This window comes from Oncorhynchus mykiss, chromosome 6 (assembly GCF_013265735.2).
Source record: "Oncorhynchus mykiss isolate Arlee chromosome 6, USDA_OmykA_1.1, whole genome shotgun sequence".
NCBI lineage: Eukaryota > Metazoa > Chordata > Actinopteri > Salmoniformes > Salmonidae > Oncorhynchus > Oncorhynchus mykiss.
The window spans coordinates 88059041-88082430 of NC_048570.1; the positions used below are offsets into that span (position 1 = coordinate 88059041).

At 45.4% G+C, this 23390-nt stretch overlaps 1 protein-coding gene across 1 annotated transcript in view; it reads left to right on the forward strand.

Annotated features, from left to right (window-relative positions):
* Window positions 1–23390, forward strand: part of LOC110526997 (D-glucuronyl C5-epimerase B) — an 83775-nt gene that overhangs the window by 20944 nt on the left and 39441 nt on the right. The window contains exon 2 of the mRNA XM_036981399.1: window positions 20664–20757. The gene's annotated coding sequence lies outside the window, so the exon portion shown is untranslated. The remainder of the gene's footprint in view (window positions 1–20663; window positions 20758–23390) is intronic.

Genomic DNA, 23390 nt, shown 5'->3' on the forward strand with positions numbered 1-23390 from the left:
TTAATATCATTGGTTGAACTTTATAACTGAATGCTAAACATCCTGAGAAGCCATCACTGATTGTAAACATTGCTTAGTGTCTCTTGTTTTAATATCATTGGTTGAACTTTATAACGGAATTCTAAACATCCTTAGAAGCCATCACTGATTGTAAACATTGCTTAGTGTCTCTTGTTTTAATATCATTGGTTGAACTTTATAACGGAATGCTAAACATCCTGAGAAGCCATCACTGATTGTAAACATTGCTTAGTGTCTCTTGTTTTAATATCATTGGTTGAACTTTATAACGGAATGCTAAACATCCTGAGAAGCCATCACTGATTGTAAACATTGCTTAGTGTCTTGTGTTTTAATATCATTGGTTGAACTTTATAACTGAATGCTAAACATCCTGAGAAGCCATCACTGATTGTAAACATTGCTTAGTGTCTCTTGTTTTAATATCATTGGTTGAACTTTATAACTGAATGCTAAACATCCTGAGAAGCCATCACTGATTGTAAACATTGCTTAGTGTCTCGTTTTAATATCATTGGTTGAACTGTATTTGACGTGTAGGTTTTAATGACATATTAGCTCATCACTAAACTACTAATAATTTACATATGCAGACCATTGCTCAATATCAATGGTGTTAGGATAGTCATTATCAGAAGGTTCTGTTGGCATTATTTGCAGCGACTCCTTGATGTTTCTCTTAAGCGAGGAAAGCGCTTATGCAAATATGACCAGAGTCATGGGAAGGACAGCGGTAGGGCTTCATAAGTATGAATAACGACGCAATTATTTTTCATCCATTTGATAACACATGGAGCCAGTATAATAAAATGTCCCTGGGCAGCCATTTTCCCTCCACCGCCACGAGCACCACCCACTCCTCCTACCGTAGAGTCTGAAATGATGCCTCGTTAAATAGTTCTAATAGCTGCCTTTACAAGCCAGCGCCTGGATACAAACTGGCGGTCTGACTTCCTCCTCTCCCAGGATAAAATGATTTCCCTCCCTGGATGCCTCAAGCCACACTCACACATGATTGGGCTTGCAAATTAAGTTTTCCCCTTTGGACAGATAAGAGCAACCTTGGCCTTGGAGACCTGGTGAGTCTGTTTTGTTTGGCCGTGGACAGGCCAGCTCCTCCATCATCAGCACTTTCTTTAGCTCTTCCATCGCGTCCTCCACAACGGCCCCTCCCTCAACAGCCTTTGAGGTGAGGGGTGTCCCCCAGACTGATGAAGCAGTCTTGAGTGAGACACCGTTTTATCATCCGATTTGATGCAGAGCACACAGAGGAATAGAACCGAACCAATCAGCTGGCCGCCTTTCCTCGTCCTCTTTTTACATGGTGTGGAGATCGCACCTCCTGAAACGTTGTCTTTTTGGGGGGGACTTAACTGAACAGTGGTGTTCCACAACTGGCTATAGACGGGTTAGTTGACAACGTCAGGAAAACGATGTGCACGCTTCAATGTGGCAGAAGTCAGTGTGTTGTGATTCTGGATGTGCAGATGGCTAGCAGCAATGAAGAGGGAGAGGAAAATACATCCTGGCATGTGGGGAATCGTAGGTGGCTTGTTTCAGCTAGTTGTATCTTGTGCTTGATGCAAGGTCTTGTGACATCAGTAAAAACACCTCAAAACGTCTGCTAATGTGGCAAATTCACTAGCTAACCAACAGCTGTATCAGTATATTTGAGAAGTGCTCATATTCACTAGCTAACCAACAGCTGTAACAATATATTTGAGAAGTGCTCATATTCACTAGCTAACTAACAGCTGTATCAATATATTTGAGAAGTGCTCATATTCACTAGCTAGCTAACTAACAGCTGTATCAGTATATTTGAGGAGTGCTCATATTCACTAGCTAACTAACAGCTGTATCAGTATATTTGAGGAGTGCTCATATTCACTAGCTAACTAACAGCTGTATCAGTATATTTGAGGAGTGCTCATATTCACTAGCTAACTAACAGCTGTATCAGTATATTTGAGAAGTTCTCATTGTGCAAATGTATTTGTTTTCAAAATATATTTGACATGTCAACAATCTAAGCCAGGGGCCTGTAAACCTTTTTCTAGCATGAGAGCTACTTCATTTATTTTGTCGTGAGTTAGTATTACTTATTTGTTTTTTTATAGCTTCTCCTCTACACTGCAACTTGTCTTCAGGTCCTTGGTGTACACGATATGTGTTTTCTGTGAATGTACCCGGTCAAATAATGGTTGATAAATAGTATTTGGCGTGACTTGTATTTTCCCATATGCTGTTTTCTGTACTAAAAATCTGTTTTCTGTATTTATTTATTTGACTCTACTACAGTCATTCCCAGAGAAACAGCTAATTGATGTTCTGATAGGTCTGGGCAGTATTAATTGATGTTCTGATAGGTCCGGGCAGTATTAATTGATGTTCTGATAGGTCCGGGCAGTATACCACATTTAACCCACCAACACGTTTGGTTCTTACCTTGTCAATCATTCCTCCCTGGTGTATTCATTTATTGTCAAACAGCAATGTATTCAAGGTGCTGCCCACTATATTCCAACTATAGAATTAGAATAATCATTATATTTTCATGATTCCAACAGTTCACCAATTAACTAGGCCTATATTTTATGCCCATATCATGCTGCATGGCACAGTGTGGCATTGAGTGCGGAAAATGCTGAATAATTTTTGTTGGGTTGAACAGTATACATGGAGAAAGACCCATTTTGAAATCACAATTTTTCTTATCACGCTAAGGTTATGAACTACTGAAAAAGCATTTAGAACTTTTATTATTGAAAAACATACAATACCGTCAGAGACATTTTGATAGACAAAAAATGATATCTCCCAGCCATATGTTCTGAGTACATTTCAATGCTTAACACATTTTTAATTTGTCTAATTCCCCTTTAGTTGTCCATCTAGAATGAGAAATGTCAGTCTAGTGTTTTGTTCCTGCTCTTAGGCATACCGCTGCAGCACATGTCATAGTTTGCAAAACAATGGACTCCCAATTTAATCAAATAATGATTTCTAGTTCTGTCAGGTAAGCCTACTTTGCAGTTAACATTTTCATTGAGAAGGTTTTTGGGGAAAGTCTTTGTCTACTCTACCCACCAGACTGTTATCATTAGCACCGCTAACAGGCTAAATACGGAGGGATGGACAAACACGCGCACCAGATGGGCAATATTGCTGGAAATTAATTGCCAGGTATTGTTATGTTTGGCTTTTTAAGCCAATGGTGGCTAACCAGTGGTGGGATATTGTCAACATGGCTTTGATTGGATAGTAGCCAGGAGCTTTATGTTTATGACAGTACTCCGTCTGGTTTGGCCCCCGGACCCCGTCTGGTTTGGCCCCCGGACCCCGTCTGGTTTGGCCCCCGTCTGGTTTGGCCCCCGTCTGGTTTGGCCCCCGTCTGGTTTAGCCCCCTTACCCCGTCTGGTTTAGCCCCCTTACCCCATCTGGTTTAGCCCCCTTACCCCGTCTGGTTTGGCCCCCGTCTGGTTTAGCCCCCTTACCCCGTCTGGTTTAGCCCCCTTACCCCGTCTGGTTTGGCCCCCTTACTCCGTCTGGTTTGGCCCCCTTACTCCGTCTGGTTTAGCCCCCTTACTCCGTCTGGTTTAGCCCCCTTACCCCGTCTGGTTTGGCCCCCGTCTGGTTTAGCCCCCTTACCCCGTCTGGTTTGGCCCCCGTCTGGTTTAGCCCCCTTACCCCGTCTGGTTTGGCCCCCGTCTGGTTTAGCCCCCTTACCCCGTCTGGTTTAGCCCCCTTACTCCGTCTGGTTTAGCCCCCTTACCCCGTCTGGTTTAGCCCCCTTACCCCGTCTGGTTTAGCCCCCTTACCCCGTCTGGTTTAGCCCCCTTACCCCGTCTGGTTTGGCCCCCGTCTGGTTTAGCCCCCTTACCCCGTCTGGTTTAGCCCCCTTACCCCGTCTGGTTTGGCCCCCGTCTGGTTTAGCCCCCTTACCCCGTCTGGTTTGGCCCCCGTCTGGTTTAGCCCCCTTACCCCGTCTGGTTTGGCCCCTGTCTGGTTTAGCCCCCTTACCCCGTCTGGTTTAGCCCCCTTACCCCGTCTGGTTTAGCCCCCTTACCCCGTCTGGTTTGGCCCCCTTACCCCGTCTGGTTTGGCCCCCTTACCCCGTCTGGTTTGGCCCCCTTACCCCGTCTGGTTTGGCCCCCTTACCCCGTCTGGTTTAGCCCCCTTACCCCGTCTGGTTTGGCCCCCGTCTGGTTTAGCCCCCTTACCCCGTCTGGTTTGGCCCCCTTACCCCGTCTGGTTTGGCCCCCTTACCCCGTCTGGTTTAGCCCCCTTACCCCGTCTGGTTTAGCCCCCTTACCCCGTCTGGTTTAGCCCCCTTACCCCGTCTGGTTTGGCCCCCTTACCCCGTCTGGTTTGGCCCCCTTACCCCGTCTGGTTTGGCCCCCTTACCCCGTCTGGTTTGGCCCCCTTACCCCGTCTGGTTTGGCCCCCTTACCCCGTCTGGTTTGGCCCCCGTCTGGTTTGGCCCCCTTACCCCGTCTGGTTTGGCCCCCGTCTGGTTTAGCCCCCTTACCCTGTCTGGTTTGGCCCCCTTACCCCGTCTGGTTTGGCCCCCGTCTGGTTTAGCCCCCTTACTCCGTCTGGTTTAGCCCCCTTACCCCGTCTGGTTTGGCCCCCTTACCCCGTCTGGTTTGGCCCCCTTACCCCGTCTGGTTTGGCCCCCTTACCCCGTCTGGTTTGGCCCCCTTACCCCGTCTGGTTTGGCCCCCTTACCCCGTCTGGTTTGGCCCCCGTCTGGTTTAGCCCCCTTACCCCGTCTGGTTTGGCCCCCTTACCCCGTCTGGTTTGGCCCCCGTCTGGTTTAGCCCCCTTACTCCGTCTGGCTTGGCCCCCGTCTGGTTTAGCCCCCTTACCCCGTCTGGTTTAGCCCCCTTACCCCGTCTGGTTTGGCCCCCTTACCCCGTCTGGTTTAGCCCCCTTACCCCGTCTGGTTTGGCCCCCTTACCCCGTCTGGTTTAGCCCCCTTACTCCGTCTGGTTTAGCCCCCTTACCCCGTCTGGTTTAGCCCCCTTACTCCGTCTGGTTTAGCCCCCTTACCCCGTCTGGTTTAGCCCCCTTACCCCGTCTGGTTTAGCCCCCTTACCCCGTCTGGTTTGGCCCCCTTACCCCGTCTGGTTTGGCCCCCTTACCCCGTCTGGTTTGGCCCCCTTACCCCGTCTGGTTTGGCCCCCTTACCCCGTCTGGTTTGGCCCCCTTACCCCGTCTGGTTTGGCCCCCTTACCCCGTCTGGTTTGGCCCCCTTACCCCGTCTGGTTTGGCCCCCTTACCCCGTCTGGTTTAGCCCCCTTACTCCGTCTGGTTTAGCCCCCTTACTCCGTCTGGTTTAGCCCCCTTACCCCGTCTGGTTTAGCCCCCTTACCCCGTCTGGTTTAGCCCCCTTACTCCGTCTGGTTTTGTTGCTAAACAACCAACCTGTCTATTAAACCGTGCACATTCAGTACACACACACATACCTCACACGTTTGATGTTTTCACACACTTCACACTGCTCAAAATGCTGTGATGTCTTCAGCTCCATTGGCCCCATGTAAGACCTGTCACCACTATCAGATCTTTATGTGCTGAGGAGTCGGGCCAATGATCTATAACAGCTTTTGTTTTCTTCAGAATATGTATCCAACCTAAAGATGGCGCTGACAGAGGGCTGCCTCGCTTCTAGTCCTTAGCACTAAGTTTCCTATTTCATTTTTTATTTTTTAAAAATCTATTATGCAGCACTGTCGGAACTAGAATCACATTAACTTTGCTACACTCGCAATAGGTTCTGCTAACCAGGTGCATGTGACCAACACAATTTGATTTGAAATGATGTAACTCTCTCCTGAGATTGTACTATTCTGATAAGAAATGACTTCCAAAGGAAGGATGGTTGGTGTTTATTGCAAGGAAAAGAATAGAATGGAGTGGGGAAACATTATTGGTGTAATTCTGGAAGAAACAGAAGGTAGTTGGTTGGCTTTTTCCCCAAGTAGGTCTTTGTAAACTTGACAGTCCAGAGATAAAAGCCTGAAGGGAAGTGATCTCTCCTCCATTACAGGTTTTCTTTGAGCGCCTGTTCAGAGTGTACACACCCTGGAAAGTGCTTGCTTGTATTGCTAGTTATAGGCTGTAACTTGTTGTGAAGCCAGCGGCCAGGGTGGGCTAACGGTAGCGGCCAGGATTGGGCTAACGGTAGCGGCCAGGGTTGGGCTAACGGTAGCGGCCAGGGTTGGGCTAACGGTAGCGGCCAGGGTTGGGCTAACGGTAGCGGCCAGGGTTGGGCTAACGGTAGCGGCCAGGGTTGGGCTAACGGTAGCGGCCAGGGTTGGGCTAACGGTAGCGGCCAGGGTTGGGCTAACGGTAGCGGCCAGGGTTGGGCTAACGGTAGCGGCCAGGGTTGGGCTAACGGTAGCGGCCAGGGTTGGGCTAACGGTAGCGGCCAGGGTGGGCTAACGGTAGCGGCCAGGGTGGGCTAACGGTAGCATACAGCCCCTCCCTTCCTTTGAGGAAGAGAAACACCAGGGCTAGCTGATCATTTGTTACCTTGTTAATGATTGTTACCTTGTTGCCACTGAGGAGAAAATATTTGGATGTGCTTTCAATTACAAGGCTGCACATCAAAGAACATCAAGAGAGATCTTTGAACACGTCTCGCTGGAACCAAGATGTTCATTTCATGCTTTTTATCTTTTAGATCGAAAGCCTTCAAGGTTGTTATGACAATAGCCTTCAAAGGTGAAGCAACCATTTTGTATTGTAGCAAATGACAACCAGCTTTTCAGTGGCAGGTTGTAGCACAGCCATATCTTAACACTCCTCACCGCCAGGACTGAGGACTGATCCACCCACGTGACGTCACCCCTGAAAGCTGGGCTCTTCATCCTCTACCTCCCTTTCATCTTCTCCACACCAACGCCAGACTGCAGCACCTTTCATTCTGCCTCAGTGGAATATTCCAACATATAGGGACCCACCACCACCACATGGCCACAGAGGCGCTCAGAAGCCTCACTGAGGTTTTCAGTTGGAGGCGGTCGGTGCCAGGTAGAGGTCAGGCCAGGTTGAGCTTGAAAATAGAGCCTCTGTAATTGAAGAGCTAGTGTGTTGGTAAAGTTCTGAGAGTGTTTCTGCAGGCTAGGCGTCGTAGTGGTGTGCTGGTAAAGTTCTGAGAGTGTTTCTGCAGGCTAGGCGTCGTAGCGGTGTGCTGGTAAAGTTCTGAGAAACATGCAGGCTAGGCATCGTAGCGGTGTGTTGGTAAAGTTCTGAGAGTGTTTCTGCAGGCTAGGCATCGTAGCGGTGTGCTGGTAAAGTTCTGAGAGTGTTTCTGCAGGCTAGGCGTCGTAGCGGTGTGTTGGTAAAGTTCTGAGAGTGTTTCTGCAGGCTAGGCGTCATAGTGGTGTGCTGGTAAAGTTCTGAGAGTGTTTCTGCAGGCTAGGCGTCATAGCAGCTTTGGCAACAACAACAAGCTTTGGGGTGATTATTGACTCCCAGCTTTTCTACTTTTGATCTTCTTCCCCGTTAATATTTATGAAGAGGTTTTTAGAAGTCCATATGTAGTTATTCATTTCATGTAATCCTCCGCCCTAAAAGCATTCTGCTGGAGTTTACTGAGCTTTAGAGCCGATATGCCAGAAAATCCAGACCCATGCAATTGCTGGCCTGCTTTCCAGTGGAGGTATTTGGGAGTGTTCTACTCACACCATTTCTGCAATGTATGTGGCATGTGAGAACTTGCCATATGTCATCTCTAATAACAACGTACCTCCTGCTTTATATAATCCCTGTCTGTGGCACTCAGAAAACCTGTGCCAGTCATTTTGAGTCATGGTCACGTGCTACAGTAAATGTGTGCATCTCACCTTTTTGGTGACGTCTATGGTCTATCTTCCTCCTTAATGAACGTTGCTGATGTCTGTGCATCTGCAGTAGGTCTGTGCATCTGCAGTAGGTCTGTGCATCTGCAGTAGGTCTGTGCATCTGCAGTAGGTCTGTGCATCTGCAGTAGGTCTGTGCATCTGCAGTAGGTCTGTGCATCTGCAGTAGGTCTGTGCATCTGCAGTAGGTCTGTGCATCTGCAGTAAAGAGTCAGTGAATCCCTACTTTCTGTAGTGCTCCTAATGTGAGGAGCAGCTGAGTAAATATCATCTCACCTCACCAACAAGGTCATTCTCCTCTCATCTCTGCCTCTCCTCATCTTTGCCTCTCCTCTTCTCCATTCGGTCTTATTGCCCTCTGACTAGCTAGCCCTGGTAACATTGTACTAGTCCCTTGCCAACCAGCCAGTTCAAACAAAGCCCTGTCAGTGATGACAGATTTGACTCTAATATCCTCAGCTCTCCCCCCCCCCCCGTCTGAAGGAGGTGTGGAAATGACCTGGCACAGCATCATGTCCAACCCCGTAGGCGCCTGTTTGTAACAAAATAAAAACATTTGTCACCAAGTGAAACCACGCCACTTTTGTCATTTTTCAAACGATAGGGTTTACTTTTTAATAATTTGTTCGTTTCACACCATTACCTGCCACCGCACTCGTTTTGAGATGAGAAAATAGGATTTTCAGCGGAGAGCTTAGAAATCTGAAAGATTCAGCCTGTTGCTTAAGGGTTCGGTGTGTGTCAAGGCAGGTGTTCGCTTTTAATGCCAATGTTCTGAGAAGTGAGAGAGCTAAGACTGAGGCTATGTACACAAGGTGAAGTTTGAAGGGGTACATCTCTCAGGTTTTTAAATTACCCCCCCCCCCCCCCCCCCCCCCCAAGGCCTTTCTGTTCTCGCTCACTCAATCTACAGATACATTGAACCGTTTTACTGGCAAGCCTCCATGTGAAAACTGACATTTTTGTAGAATTCCTAAGCATGGTGAGATTACGGGCCTTGCATATTGAACTCTGAATGAGCTTTTCTTATGAGCTCAGGTCTACTTAGTTTATTTTGAACTGTGGATAACCTCTCTGAAGTTCCAGGTTCATACAGGATACATGAGAAGTACTAAGTCAGATGGGCTATAAATCACATTTTTATTAGTCACATGCGCCGAATACAGTCATTTATCTGAGGTGCTACTAGTTATCCAAGTGGGTTAGTCTTATTGAATCAACATGTTTGCTTAGGCCATCACCCAACGGAAACCCTTGGTACCCGTCCCAGTTGTAAACTCTGTTTAAAGGGCCGTGCTCTGCTGCTGTCATCTCTGCTGCCTTGACCATTGTTGATCTAATCATTTCATCAGGCCCCTGACCTTCCAGTTCCCCCAGAGTGAAGAATAGAATATAGGGTGGAGTGCTTGGTTAGGAATGCAATAAAAAGACAGCTATTTGTGGTATTCGGCGTGCCTTGGTAGAAGTAGTGTGTAGCCTACAGTAGTCGACTCTGATATGGGCCCCAACACACCACGCTGTAGTTGAAGACTTGTATTAGGAGGTTACTGTCAGGGAGATGGCCTTCAGTATTACATTCTGGCCTCATACTGGAGATCAGTGTCAAGCAGTGTGTCTCAGATCTATTGAAGGAGAATGACCAATGTCCTGAATCCCCTCCTGGTGTCCCACTTCCCACTCTCTCTGGCTGTCTGTTTCACTCTTTCCCCCACCACTTCCCATTCTCTTCCTCTTCCTCTGGCAGTCTGTTTCACTATTTCTCCCACCACTTCCCACTCTCTTCCTCTCTCTGGCAGTCTGTTTCACTCTTTCCCCCACCACTTCCCACTACTCCCCACTCTCTTCCTCTGGCAGTCTGTTTCACTCTTTTCCCCACCACTTCCCACTCTCTTCCTCTCTCTCTGGCAGTCTGTTTCACTCTTTTCCCCACCACTTCCCACTCTCTTCCTCTCTCTCTGGCAGTCTGTTTCACTCTTTCCCCCACCACTTCCCACTCTCTTCCTCTCTCTCTGGCAGTCTCTGTTTCACTCTTTCCCCCACTTCTTCCCACTCTCTTCCTCTCTCTCTCTCTGGCAGTCTCTATTTCACTCTTTCCCCCACCTCTTCCCACTCTCTTCCTCTTCCTCTGGCAGTCTGTTTCACTCTTTCCCCCACCACTTCCCACTCTCTTCCTCTTCCTCTGGCAGTCTGTTTCACTCTTTTCCCCCACCACTTCTCTCTCTCTGAATCAGAACTGTTGATATTGAAAAGCCAAGCCTTTGATTGAGGAATAATATCATGTGTCAGGATAAGATGGGCAAAGAATGATCCTCCTCCTGTTTTGGGAGCCCTTTCTTCCCTGCCTTTTAATTGGTTGGCTCTGTCATATCAGCAAGCCTTGGAAGAGATGGAGCGATATCACCCAAAAGCTTTTTGAAGCCCTCACTCTCTTTTCAAGTCCTTTTGATTTCCACAGGCTTAACTGTTTAATATTCCAAACTAGTTGGTGGCCTTTTCAGAAAACCAACAAGGTGCTGAGGATGTGAGCCTTGTCTTTATGCGGAGGCAGCTGGTCTCAGCCTCTCAGACACCGGGGTCGCACTGCTTCTAGAAAGCTCTGTCGCTCTCCTCAGACAGCACCGCGGCCTCACGCCCTACAGACGCTCGCGTCATTGTCCTCCAGTCTCTTGTCTTGATAAATGTCCCTAGAAGTGCCCCCCTCTTAGTGCAGGAGGAGGGGTGTCAGTGCAACAAGTTCCCCCTGGTCTGACAGGAGGAGGGGTATCAGTACAACAAGTTCCCCCTGGTCTGACAGGAGGAGGGGTGTCAGTGCAACAAGTTCCCCCTGGTCTGACAGGAGGAGGGGTGTCAGTGCAACAAGTTCCCCCTGGTCTGACAGGAGGAGGGGTGTCAGTGCAACAAGTTCCCCCTGGTCTGACAGGAGGAGGGGTGTCAGTGCAACAAGTTCCCCCTGGTCTGACAGGAGGGACACGTTTAGCTGGGACTCCGTCGACCATTGACACTTCGTCTGGATTCAGAGCTGTGAGTTTTTGTAAACAGGTGTGTGTGGACAGTTTAGGACCTGTATCCTACTTGTTTATCTTCTATTTCAAGATATGTTTTCTGAGTTCATCCGGGATATGAACACTCAGTCTTCAGAGATGACACTCTGGGAGGCTCTGCCCTCTAGGGCTGTTTATGCAGCTCTGTCAAACTGTGTCCAGTTTTTTTATTTACTCTCATCTCAGCCTGCCTGTGCTGCAGCCTGCCCTCCCTGCCTTTCTCTCCTGCTTGTTTGTTTGGCGCCAGAGAGCCTGAGAGGTACTTACAGAGAAGCTGCAGTCTGGGCTCCCCTGTCGCTCAGCGCTCACTCCCTGCCTCCCACTGCCTCCCTAGAGCCTGTTTTGGTTTTATCGCCTCTGCCTGCCACTTCTCACTGATCTGTCTTTTAACCCCACATTAGCAGGGTTGAAATTCTGTGAGTAAATGGGAAATAGTGAAGGATTCCTACTCTTCTGTCATCGTCTTCACAGTATGGCGGTGGGGGGGGGTTGTTGGTTTGTCTAAAATAGATCAATGACTTGTGATGCTGCCAGCGGGATATTGTGACAGGGACAGGATGTACTACTCACAGTAAGACACCAGCTGAGAAAGGGATGGAGGAGTAGAGAAGGACAGAGAAGCGGTAGAAAACGACTGCTTCGATCAGGGTGGAATCCACGGAGGACACGGAGGACCATGGCAGAGCCACATTCGTGGGGAGAGAGGACCACCAAATGATATGCAAAGCCTGGGTAAAAACTCTGAAATATACTGACTATATCCCTGAGAGCTTGTGACAGCCACAACGCATCTCTCAGCGTGTGACGCAGGGCCCCTGAAACCCTCTTTGTTCACTAAATCCACTGTGAAGATTCCGCTCATGTTTGGAGATTTGAGAATGGGGGGGGGGAGCAGGATATTAGGGGTGTGTAGTTCTGCAGTAGCCATCTCAGGATTTAGGGCCTAATTATCCCCATCAGCCAGGGTTATTGTGTTGGCGTGATACTCCCAGTGTGCTTCCAGAGACTGCTGAAGAGAATCCTGTCAGCTGTGATATAAATAGAAGCTGCGTTGCTCTATACAAACCAAATTGGAGACCTGAGTCTTAATAATGTCTCCGTTTCCCACCCATGTGTAGTTGTCTTGCATATTCTAATCTAAATATTGCTTTGTGATGTTGTATTTGCCGGTCCGCATGACGATGTTCTTGGTCCATCCTGATTTTTACGAGCAGCATTTCTGACAGACTGTTATAAATCAGAAATGAGAGAGATTCCATTTCCCTTTCGAGTGTGCATCTATTATTTAACCTGCAATATTTTATGCAGAATGGAAATTAGCCTGGTAAGAGGCACTTTCTTTTCCATCTTCATCGGATGCCAGATTAAATATTGTGTAGTTCAGTGTTCCAGCTCTCTCTCTCTCTCTCTCTCTCTCTCTCTCTCTCTCTCTCTGTGTCTCTCTCTCTCTCTGTGTCTCTCTGTCTCTCTCTCTCTCTGCTCATTTAGAATTCAGCTTTGTTGCCTCAGCCTTTTGAAGTGTTGTCAGGGAAGCAGCTTGTGATCTTCATATACATTAGTGTTGAGTCTGACATGGTGTACAGACTCATGCCTTCCTAGTATTTGTTTACACAAACATACAGGCAGCCACCCTGTATTATTCTAATGAATCAAGGAGCTCTAAAGGCGTCCGCATGCGTCCCCCAGCCAAAACCGTTGGGGTGAGTTTCAATAGATTATGAGGACATTTTGGGACGTGTTTGTTTTCGACTTCGGTAAGGTTTGTGTTTGGTTGTTCACATTGTTTTTCTGGAGACGACGACGTTGAAGGCTGAAGTCTACGCCCCTTTGTTGGTGATTGGTCAGCAGTAGGGATTCTTCACTGAAGTCTACGCCCCTTCGTTGGTGATTGGTCAGCAGTAGGGATTCTTCACTAAAGTCTTTGTCATTCAATGAGAGATGACTCGTTTTCTTGCAACTTTTTAAAATTGAAATACTGCACCAAACATCTTCATGTAAAGTTGCGTGACTAAGATTTCCTCGTCAAAAACATCAATTATAGAGTTCTTGTTATCTTTGATTAATTCTGACTATTTTGAGGAAGTGTACTCACTACAGCATCTCAGAATGGCCAAACAGTACCATTTCAGATAGTTTTCTTGTTTTTCAGGAGAAGGTCTTTTTAAGGGAGCATGCGAGCACACGTTCGGTGAGCCGCCAGCCAAACTTAAACATGCTGGCACCTTAATTGCGTCAAGGTTTTAGCTCAGTCTTTTCTGCCATGATACAGGAAGCAGACCCTGGAATACTTTGCTTTGATTCGTTCTTTCAACGTTCCACAGTAAATGTCATAGATCTGTCTTCGTGCTGGATGTGTAATTTCTCAGCTGTTTTCCTTTTTGTGTTGGTTTTTCTATGAATATGACAGTCAAATCACTTGAAATGGGAAGGTGTGCAATGATGGGAGTGTCCATTCCTTCAGAGTATGTGATGGACTCCTGTCACTGAAGAGTCTACTGACGCTCTAAAACTTCTGTTTAGATCTTCAGCTCAACCCACTCAGGGATCTATGTTCTGAATCAGAACTGAGCTGGCTGTGTGACTGGTTGACTCAATGATCTATGTTCTGAATCAGAACTGAGCTGGCTGTGTGATTGGTTGGTGTGCACGCGTAAGGTCTCAGGAAGCAGATATCTCTGTCATTTTGGTTCTTTGTTTCACCGACTCAGTTTTCCTGGACACTGCTCTGGGTATCAGATGGCCAATGATGCCTGCCACTATTAATGTCCATGGCTTGATTAGTTAATGATTAGCCAGCTACCAAGACCATGAGTGTTATGACTGCAGAGCAGATGGACCATCGCAGGCCCACACACACCCTGAGTAGAATTCCTGATGGATGCTCGCTCAGAGCGCCAGGGAAGGACGAGTGTCCGGAATTTACAATGCAGTGACATCATACTTAGGCCTGCAGTGTGAACAAGGCTTGAATGCTCAAATTAGTTATGGAATACTGATTGTCCAAAGCGGAAGTTAGAAGTTACCAAATAGGATTTGTATGTGTTCAGACAGCAGTCATTAGCTGACATGGCCAAGCTAGTTGTCACAGTAACGCCGGGTGTGTGTGCAGTGGTGCAGGCTATGAAGGTGGTTTGAAATGTGGCTTGAAATATCAGATTTCATGTGCCTTTTTGGCTGTAGGTTCAGACTAGAGGTCGACCGATTAATCGGAAAGGCCGATTTAGTCAGGGCCGATTTTTCAAGTTTACATAACAATCGGAAATCGGTATTTTTGGACACCAATATTTTTATTTATTATTAATTTTAAAAAATTATATTTATACCTTTTTTATTTAACTAGGCAAGTCAGTTAAAGAACACATTCTTATTTTCAATGACGGCCTAGGAATGGTGGGTTAACTGCCTCGTTCAGGGGCAGAATGACAGATTTTCACCTTGTCAGCACGAGGGATTCAATCTTGCAACCTTACAGTTAACTAGTCCAAAGCAATAACGACCTGCCTCTCTCTTGTTGCACTCCACAAGGAGACTGCCTGTTACGCGAATGCAGTAAGCCAAGGTAAGTTGCTAGCTAGCATTAAACTTATCTCATAAAAAAACAATCAATCAGAATCACTAGTTAACTACACATGGTTGATGATATTACTAGATATTATCTAGCGTGTCCTGCTTTGCATATAATATGACTGAGCATACAAGTATCTAAGTATCTGACTGAGCGGTGGTAGGCAGAAGCAGGCGTGTAAACGTTCATTCAAACAGCACTTTCGTGCGTTTTGCCAGCAGCTCTTCGTTGTGCGTCAAGCATTGCGCTGTTTATGACTTCAAACCTATCAACTCCCGAGATGAGGCTGGTGTAACCGATGTTAAATGGCTGGCTAGTTAGCGCACGCTAATATCGTTTCAAACTTCACTCGCTATGAGCCTTGGGGTGGTTGTTTCCCTTGTTCTGCATGGGTAACGCTGCTTCGATGGTGGCTGTTGTGTTGCTGGTTCGAGCCCAGGGGGGAGCAAGGAGAGAGACGGAAGCTATACTGTTACACTGGCAATACTAAAGTGCCTATAAGAACATCCAATAGTCAAAGGTTAATGAAATACAAATGGTATAGAGGGAAATAGTCCTATAATTCCTATAACTACAACCTAAAACTTCTTACCTGGGAATAGTGAAGACTCATGTTAAAAGGAACCACCAGCTTTCATATGTTCTCATGTTCTGAGCAAGGAACTGAAACGTTAGCTTTCTTACATAGCACATATTCCACTTTTACTTTCTTCTCCAACACTGTGTTTTTGCATTATTTAAACCAAATTGAATATGTTTCATTATTTATTTGAGGCTAAATTGATTTTATTGATGTATTATATTAAGTTTTCATTCAGTATTGTTGTAATTGTCATTATTACAAATATATATTTTTTAAATCAGCCGATTTAATCGGTATCGGCTTTTTAGGTCCTCCAATAATTGGTATCGTTATCGCCGTTGAACAATCATAATCGGTCGACCTCTAGTTCAGACTGCAGGAAAAATAACCGATTTAAAAAAAAAAAAAAAAAAAAAAAAAAAATCAGAGATGCCATTTTTGGGGGATTTGAGTCATTTTCAAACTGCCAATGTGAACAACACTTAATGTGAGGATCCTTAATGTAATAGACCCCCCCTCTTTACACCATGTACAAAGTGAAGGGTAGGTTAGAGCCTGGTTGAGTCATTGCATGTGTGCGAGGTGTCAACCCCCTGCTTTGAAGTGCCAGATGAAAGGACACTTGATGAAGGCTATGATAAGTGTCACGGTAAAGATTACAGTCCAGAGATGTGCTAAGCTACCTCTCTGCAGGAACTGAGATCCCTGGATCATGTTGAACAACCATTCCTGCTTCTTAAACATTACACATCCCAAGGCTTAGGAATGGTTTGTTACGAAGGCTTGCATGCCTTTTTTTCTCACCTTTGTATGTGTGTGAGGAAGTGGCCGTATGTGGCCTGGCTGAGGCTGGGCCTGGCTGAGGCTGGGCCTGGCTGAGGCTGGGCCTGGCTGAGGCTGGGCCTGGCTGAGGCTGGGCCTGGCTGAGGCTGGGCCTGGCTGAGGCTGGGCCTGGCTGTGTCCAGATGTTCATTCCTGTGGGAAAGACGAGGGACACATCTAGAGGGAGAGTGCCACGTTGGTGCCTGGAGAGAGGGGGAGGGACGCACAACAAACACCCGCTTTCTGCTCAGGGAGTCGGGAGACTGAGCTGCTTTCTGCTCAGGGAGTCGGGAGACTGAGCTGCTTTCTGCTCAGGGAGTCGGGAGACTGAGCTGCTTTCTGTTCAGGGAGTCAGAAGACTGAGCTGCTTTCTGCTCAGGGAGTCGGGAAGACTGAGCTGCTTTCTGCTCAGGGAGTCGGAAGACTGAGCTGCTAGCTGTGTAGTTTACTTTACTCATTTTCATTTATCTCCTTGCTTCTTGGCTACGATTATAGCTGTCTAGCCCTGTAGGAGTAGAGATTTCCATATTGCTGTGGAATATTGATTTGACCATCTTGCTTGCCAACATGTTTTCTGAATTCAAAGGGATTTAAAAAACAATTTTAATCTATTATCCCTATTTATAAAATGGACTACACATGGTTTTAAGGGAATAGCAATGTTAAATTGCCCTCGTTGAGTGCAGAATCGTTTTTTTCCCCCTAAAGGTTATTGTAAGTGCTATTTTTCTTATCGTAGCCACTTGGAAGACCACTGCTCTGTTATCCTACTTCATTTCAGGTGACTAGTATCTTGAGGCAGTGTTCAGCTGGCCACTCATACCCTGCCTCTAGTGCCTCCTCTTCAGTCTAACAGGGTTTTGAGGTTCCCTGTTGCAATGTGGGTCATAAAAGATGCATAGTGCTTTATCATGCCTGTCACCTTCAAGGTGGCCATGGGGGGTTGTATTTGATATTAGTAGCATCTCTAAATGGCCTTCATCACATGACCTGTCAAACCAGGCCTTCACCACCCAGACCTGTCAAACCAGGCCTTCACCACCCAGACCTGTCAAACCAGGCCTTCACCACCCAGACCTGTCAAACCAGGCCTTCGCCACCCAGACCTGTCAAACCAGGCCTTCACCACCCAGACCTGTCAAACCAGGCCTTCACCACATGACCGTGCATGATAGTACAGCATTGTGCTGTTTAATTACCAAGACAGATTTAGCTTCTGTATTAAACCAACACTAAATGCATGGAGATGTAATTCTAAATTCTGAGTCATATGATTTAGAATCACAAGGTATATTTGCCACAGTCAAGACTTCAACATCCTCTTGGCCCAGATTTGTTGTGTGTGATTTTGTCTTCTATAGCCTCCTTGGCGTGTCAGTACTCTGGTCCAATGGCTAGATCAATAGCAATAGATCAAATGCAAATAAATATTATAATTTGGGGGAATTCTACGAAAAATCCTCCCACACAGCTCGGCCCCAATCAAACATTCATCTTCCTGCTCCACCCCATCTTAGCCTCGACTGAAGATAGTCTCTTTGTTGTTCAAGCAGCCGCTCCACTATGTAACACCGTGCCCACAACAGGGCTTGTATTTATTTTACCTTTATTTAACTAGGCAAGTCAGTTAAGAACAAATTATTATTTTCAATGACGGCCTAGGAACAGTGGGTTAACTGCCTGTTCAGGGGCAGAATGACAGATTTGTACCTAGTCAGCTCGGGGATTTGAACTTGCAGTTACTAGTCCAACGCTCTAACCACTAGGCTACCCTGCCGCCCCAATGTTACCAGCTGTTATAAACTTTCTAATACCTGATTTGAGTGCTTTGTCGATAAGCCCGTTTTGATAAAAGATTGATTGTCTCTCTTTGTGCGGTGATTTACCACCGTCTCCTATTTAACAGCCCTTACCGCCTCCGCTGTAGCAACGTTATAGGGGCGCGGTTAATTGCAGGGTGAAGTATCCCTGTCACTTTCTACACATTGCTCATGATGGATTGGCAGTACATTAATGACCTAGTGGTTGAGACGCCTGTAAATTCATCATGGTTGCAATTACAAATATGTGTTTGTTTCCTCCAGCATCATTTATGGGTCATTCAGAGCCTTAAGTCATTGGCTATTGATGTAAGACCATCATTTTTCCGCTGGTCAAAAAGCATTTACGGCAATCATTTTTGCTTTCCCTCAAAAACGTGTGACTGAAAAGGCTGTGGAACAGCGATCAATCGTAATTTCCTTCCAGAAACATTACGCCTGTTAAAGGAATGTGTCTTGAAACCTCCAACAAAGGGAAAGTGCAGCGTGATCTGATTACTGCATGATCAATTCTCCTGTAAAAAAGGCCAACGTTAACGTCATTCACCCTGCAAATCTTGGAAGTGTGGTGTTGAACCTTGTAACAAACCCTGTTGTGAACAATTAGATATTATCGTCTGATTTGACAAATTACAATTAATATAGACTAAATGCCCGGGCACAGTTAATAGTACTGATTTCAGTAAGAAGGAAGATGGACGTCAATACTTATTGGATTAGGAGGATAGCCTCCGCATGAGGATCATGTTATAAATATCCAGCTAAATTCTCATGCTCTGGTGAAAGCTGATCTCGCTAAGATTACCCATAGCCTATTATTCCAGAGATTGTGTAGCCTGAACGTCTTAATCGCAGCATGTTTATGACCCACAGTTTGCATACAATTTGTATCCGTGCCACTGGTTGCTGCAGTGAACCAACATCCTGCCAATTTTGGCTCTGTAATCTTGTCCACCAAACGGTACAGGATTAGCCAAAGAGGGTGTGTTTAGTGATTTACAATGCATCATTTGTATTTAATGCAGCACAGTTGGGGCACATTTGACCTTTGACGAATAGGCCTCTGAATGGAGGAGAACATGGATCTTCAATATTCCAGATTATATTTAACCAGTGAATTCCACCTCCATGGAGTCTGCCTTTCATGTTGAACTTTCATGCTATGGATACATATGTCGGAGTGACCTTTATGTTCTCTCCAAATATATCTGATTCTGTCTGATTTATATTTCTAAGCCTTTTTGTCCAATGAACATCAGACGCCAGAGGATGAGACTTGGCCGTTTGATTGGCCTAATTTGATTGCAGAGATATAATCCCTGCATGTTTCTTTTAAGTTCTCATTTCTACAATTCATCACAGCCTTTCATCCCTATCAGCAGGGTACTAGAAGACTCTTCATTCACACAGACACATTTCTCTCTGACCATGTTTGCCCAGGAGTTGTCTGATCTCCCGATGTAGGCCTGATGATGGCAGACACTGATAGAGCCCGGTCTTGGTCTGGGAACTCTTGATGTTCCCTGTCAGTGGTCTAAGTCCAAAATGGCTGCCGCCCAGTCAGCTTGTCTCCGTCCAGCAAACACACACAGCATTATCTGCCCTACAGGCCTTGTTGTTGTCTCACATGCTTTCATGTTGTTAGGGACAATTTTTGAAACAACCAAAGATGTCTGCCTGGTAACTCATCCAAAATGTTAACCTTATTAGAATGTGATCATATGTAACTTCTTTCCTGGCGTTTTAGGCCTATATTTAGTAAGTCATCCTTGTCGGTAGATAGTCACTGTTAGCGATGTGACAAACTGAAACATTTTCTTAATGTTGAAAAACATCTGCTTTCTCTTTAAAACTATAAGCTCCCGAGTGGCGCAGCGGTCTAAGGCACTGCATCTCAGTGCATGAAGCGTCACTATAGTACCTGGTTCGAATCCAGGCTGTATCACATCCGGCTGTAATTGGGAGTTCCATAGGGCACCGCACAATTGGCCCAGCGTCGTCGGGGTTTGGCCGGAGTAGTCCGTCATTGTAAATAATAATTTGTTTACTGACTTGCCTAGTTAAATCAAGGTTAAATAAAAATGTGCTAAAATTCACAATGCAGCTGCGCTGTTGCCAGGAATGGTTTGTGTCTCCGGGTGCGGTCCTTTTCAGATGGTTAAGCACTGCTCTGTTACCAGGAATGGTTTGTGTCTCCGGGTGCGGTCCTTTTCAGATGGTTAAGCACTGCTCTGTTACCAGGAATGGTTTGTGTCTCCGGGTGCGGTCCTTTTCAGATGGTTAAGCACTGCTCTGTTACCAGGAATGGTTTGTGTCTCCGGGTGTGGTCCTTTTCAGATGGTTAAGCACTGCTCTGTTACCAGGAATGGTTTGTGTCTCCGTGTCTCAAAAGTTTGGGGTCACTTAGAAATGTGCTTTTCTTTCAAAATATTTTTTTTTGTCCATTTAAAATAACATTAAATTGATCAGAAATACAGTGTGGACATTGTTAATGTTGTAAATGACTATTGTAGCTGGAAACGGCAGATTTTCTATGGAATATCTACATAGGTGTACAGAGGCCAATTATCAGCAACCATCAGTCCTGTGTTCCAATGGCACGTTGTGTTAGCTAATCCAAGTTTATCATTTTAAAAGGCTAATTGATCATTAGAAAACCCTTTTGCAATTATGTTAGCACAGCTGAAAACTGTTCTGATTAAAGAAGCAATAAAAGTGGCCTTCAGACTAGTTGAGAATCTGGAGCATCAGCATTTGAAGAAGATGAGCCTCGCGCTTCAACGCTCTTAGTTCTTGTGGAAATTGACCCACTATGCTGTTTACTTTTTGCGTACTGCATACTGGGATTTGTCGTAATGTTACGAATCCCAATTTCATTTAAAAGTGAACATTTTAAGTGTTCACACTGCTCGTCAATGTAATGTAATGTTTTTGTTGCAGGTGGTGAGGAGTCGGCCAGATGAACTAGATCCAGGGGAACTCGTAGCCGGGGACATGACTGATCCGTTGGCTGTTTTCTGCTGAATGGATTAGGGTGAGTACCTACAGTGCCTTCTTAGAGTATTCATACCCCATGACTTATTCCACATGTTGTTACAGCCTGATTTTCAAAATGTATTTTTCTCCTCATCCATCTACACACACTACCCCATAATGACAAAGAGCAAACATGATTTTAGAAAATTAGCTCATTTACATAAGTATTCACACCCCAGGGTCAATACATGTTATAATGCCCTTTGGCAGCAACTACAGCTCTGAGTCTTTCTGGGTAAGTCTATAAGAGCTTTCCACATGTGGATTGTGCAACATTTGCCTATTTTTATTTTTTATAATTCTCTAAGTTCTGTCAAATAAGTTGTTCATTATTACTAGACAACCATTTTTAGGTCTTGATATATATACAGTGAGGGAAACAAGTATTTCCCCTGCTGATTTTGTATGTTTGCCCACTGACAAAGAAATGATCAGTCTATAATTTTAATGGTAGGTTTAATTGAACAGTGAGAGACAGAATAACAACAAAAAAATCCAGAAAAACACATGTCAAAAATGTTATGAACTGATTTGCATTTTAATGTGGGAAATAAGTATTTGACCCCTGTGCAAAACTTGACTTAGTACTTGGTGGCAAAACCCTTGTTGGCAATCAGAGGTCAGATGTTTCTTGTAGTTGGCCACCAGGTTTGCACACATCTCAGGAGGGATTTTGTCCCACTCCTCTTTGTAGATCTTCTCCAAGTCATTAAGGTTTCGAGGCTGACGTTTGGCAACTCGAACCTTCAGCTCCCTCCACAGATTTTCTATGGAATTAAGATCTGGAGACTGGCTAGGGGGTCAAATATTTATTTCCCTCATTAAAATGCAAATCAATTTATGACATTTTTGACATGCGTTTTTCTGGATGTTTTTGTTGTTATTCTGTCTCTCAATGTTCAAAGAAACCTACCATTAAAATTATAAACCAACATTTTCTTTGTCAGTGGGCAAACGTACAAAATCAGCAGAGGATCAAATACTTTTTTCCCTCACTGTATATTTTATTGCAGATTTAAGTCAAAACTGTAACTCAGCCAACACCCAGTGTAGATTTGGCCTTGTATTTGAGGTTATTGTCCTGCTGAAAGGTTCATTCATTTCCCAGTGTATGGTGGGAAGCAGACTGAACCAGGTTTTCCTCTAGGATTTTACATGTGCTTAGCTTTATTCCATTTTTTAAAATAAAAAAACTCCCCAAGTCCTTGCCAATGACCAGCATACCTATGATGCAGGCACCACCTGCTTGAAAATAGGAAGAGTGGTACTCAGTAATGTGTAGTGTTGGGTTTGCTCCAAACATAACGCTTTGTATTCAGGAAAGCAAGTTCATTTCTTTGCCACATTTTTAGCAGTTTTACTTTAGTGCCTTGTTGGAAACAGGATGCATGTTTTGGAATATTTTTATTCTGTACTGGCTTCCTTTTCACTCTGTCAATTAGGTTAGTATTGTGGAGAAACTACAATGTTGATCCATCCTCAGTTTTCTTCTGTCACAGCCATTAAAATCTGTAGCTGTTTTAAAGTCACCATTGCCCTCATGGTGAAATCCCTGAGCGGTTTCCTTCCTCTCCGACAACTGAGTTTGGAAGGGAGTCTGTATCTTTGTAGTGACTGGGTGCATTGATACACCATCCAAGTGTAATTAACAACTTCACCATTCTCAAAGGGATATATTCAATGCCCTTCTTGGTCAGGCATTGGAAAACCTCCCTGGTCTTTGTGGTTGAATTTGTGTTAGAAATTCACTTCTCGACTGAGGGACCTTACAATTATCTGTATGTGTGGGGTACAGAGATGAGGTAGTCATTAAACTTATTAAGCAAGTGTTTACTCCTGAACTGATTCATGCTTGCCATAACAAAGGGGATGAATACTTATTGACTCAAGACATTTCAGCTTTTCGTTTTTGTATTAATTTGTAAACCTTTCTAAAAACATAGTTCCACTTTATAGGGTATTGTGTGTCGGCCAGCGACAGTCTAATTTGAATCCATTTTAAATTCACGCTCTACCACAAATGTGGACCAAGTCCAGGGGTGTGAAATACTTCCTGAAGGCCCTGTACCTGTCATTTTTCAACAGTAACTTACTTTGGAATCATAGAACTGCATTAATGCTGACCCAATCTGACCTGATCTTAAATGAGTTAGCAGAGCTGTGACGGATTTCCCTAAACCCAAACCGTATCAAGTTGATAGCAAAAGGAAAGGAGAAGTCTTTGAACGTGCTCTGGATTCATTAGCCTGTATCAGGCTGGTAATTGGAAGTCTGCATGGAGCGAGAGGACAGGACTTGGGTAGATTCACAGACGCTGATCAAAGCTGTATCCCCTACAGCTCCACGGGCTGCTTTTTTTTATGCCACCTCTTCCTGCAAAAGACTCGCTCGGAGGGGATATGTCACATGTTCATGGTCCCAATACCTGTAACCCTGCTATGTCATGAGGTTTTAACCATGTAAGCCTTACTGTGGAAGGATCCCATGTCCTGCTCCATCCCTGAATCATATTCTGTTATGCTGCTACAAGGCTACATGTAAGCCTTACTGTGGAAGGATCCCATGTCCTGCTCCATCCCTGAATCATATTCTGTTATGCTGCTACAAGGCTACATGTAAGCCTTACTGTGG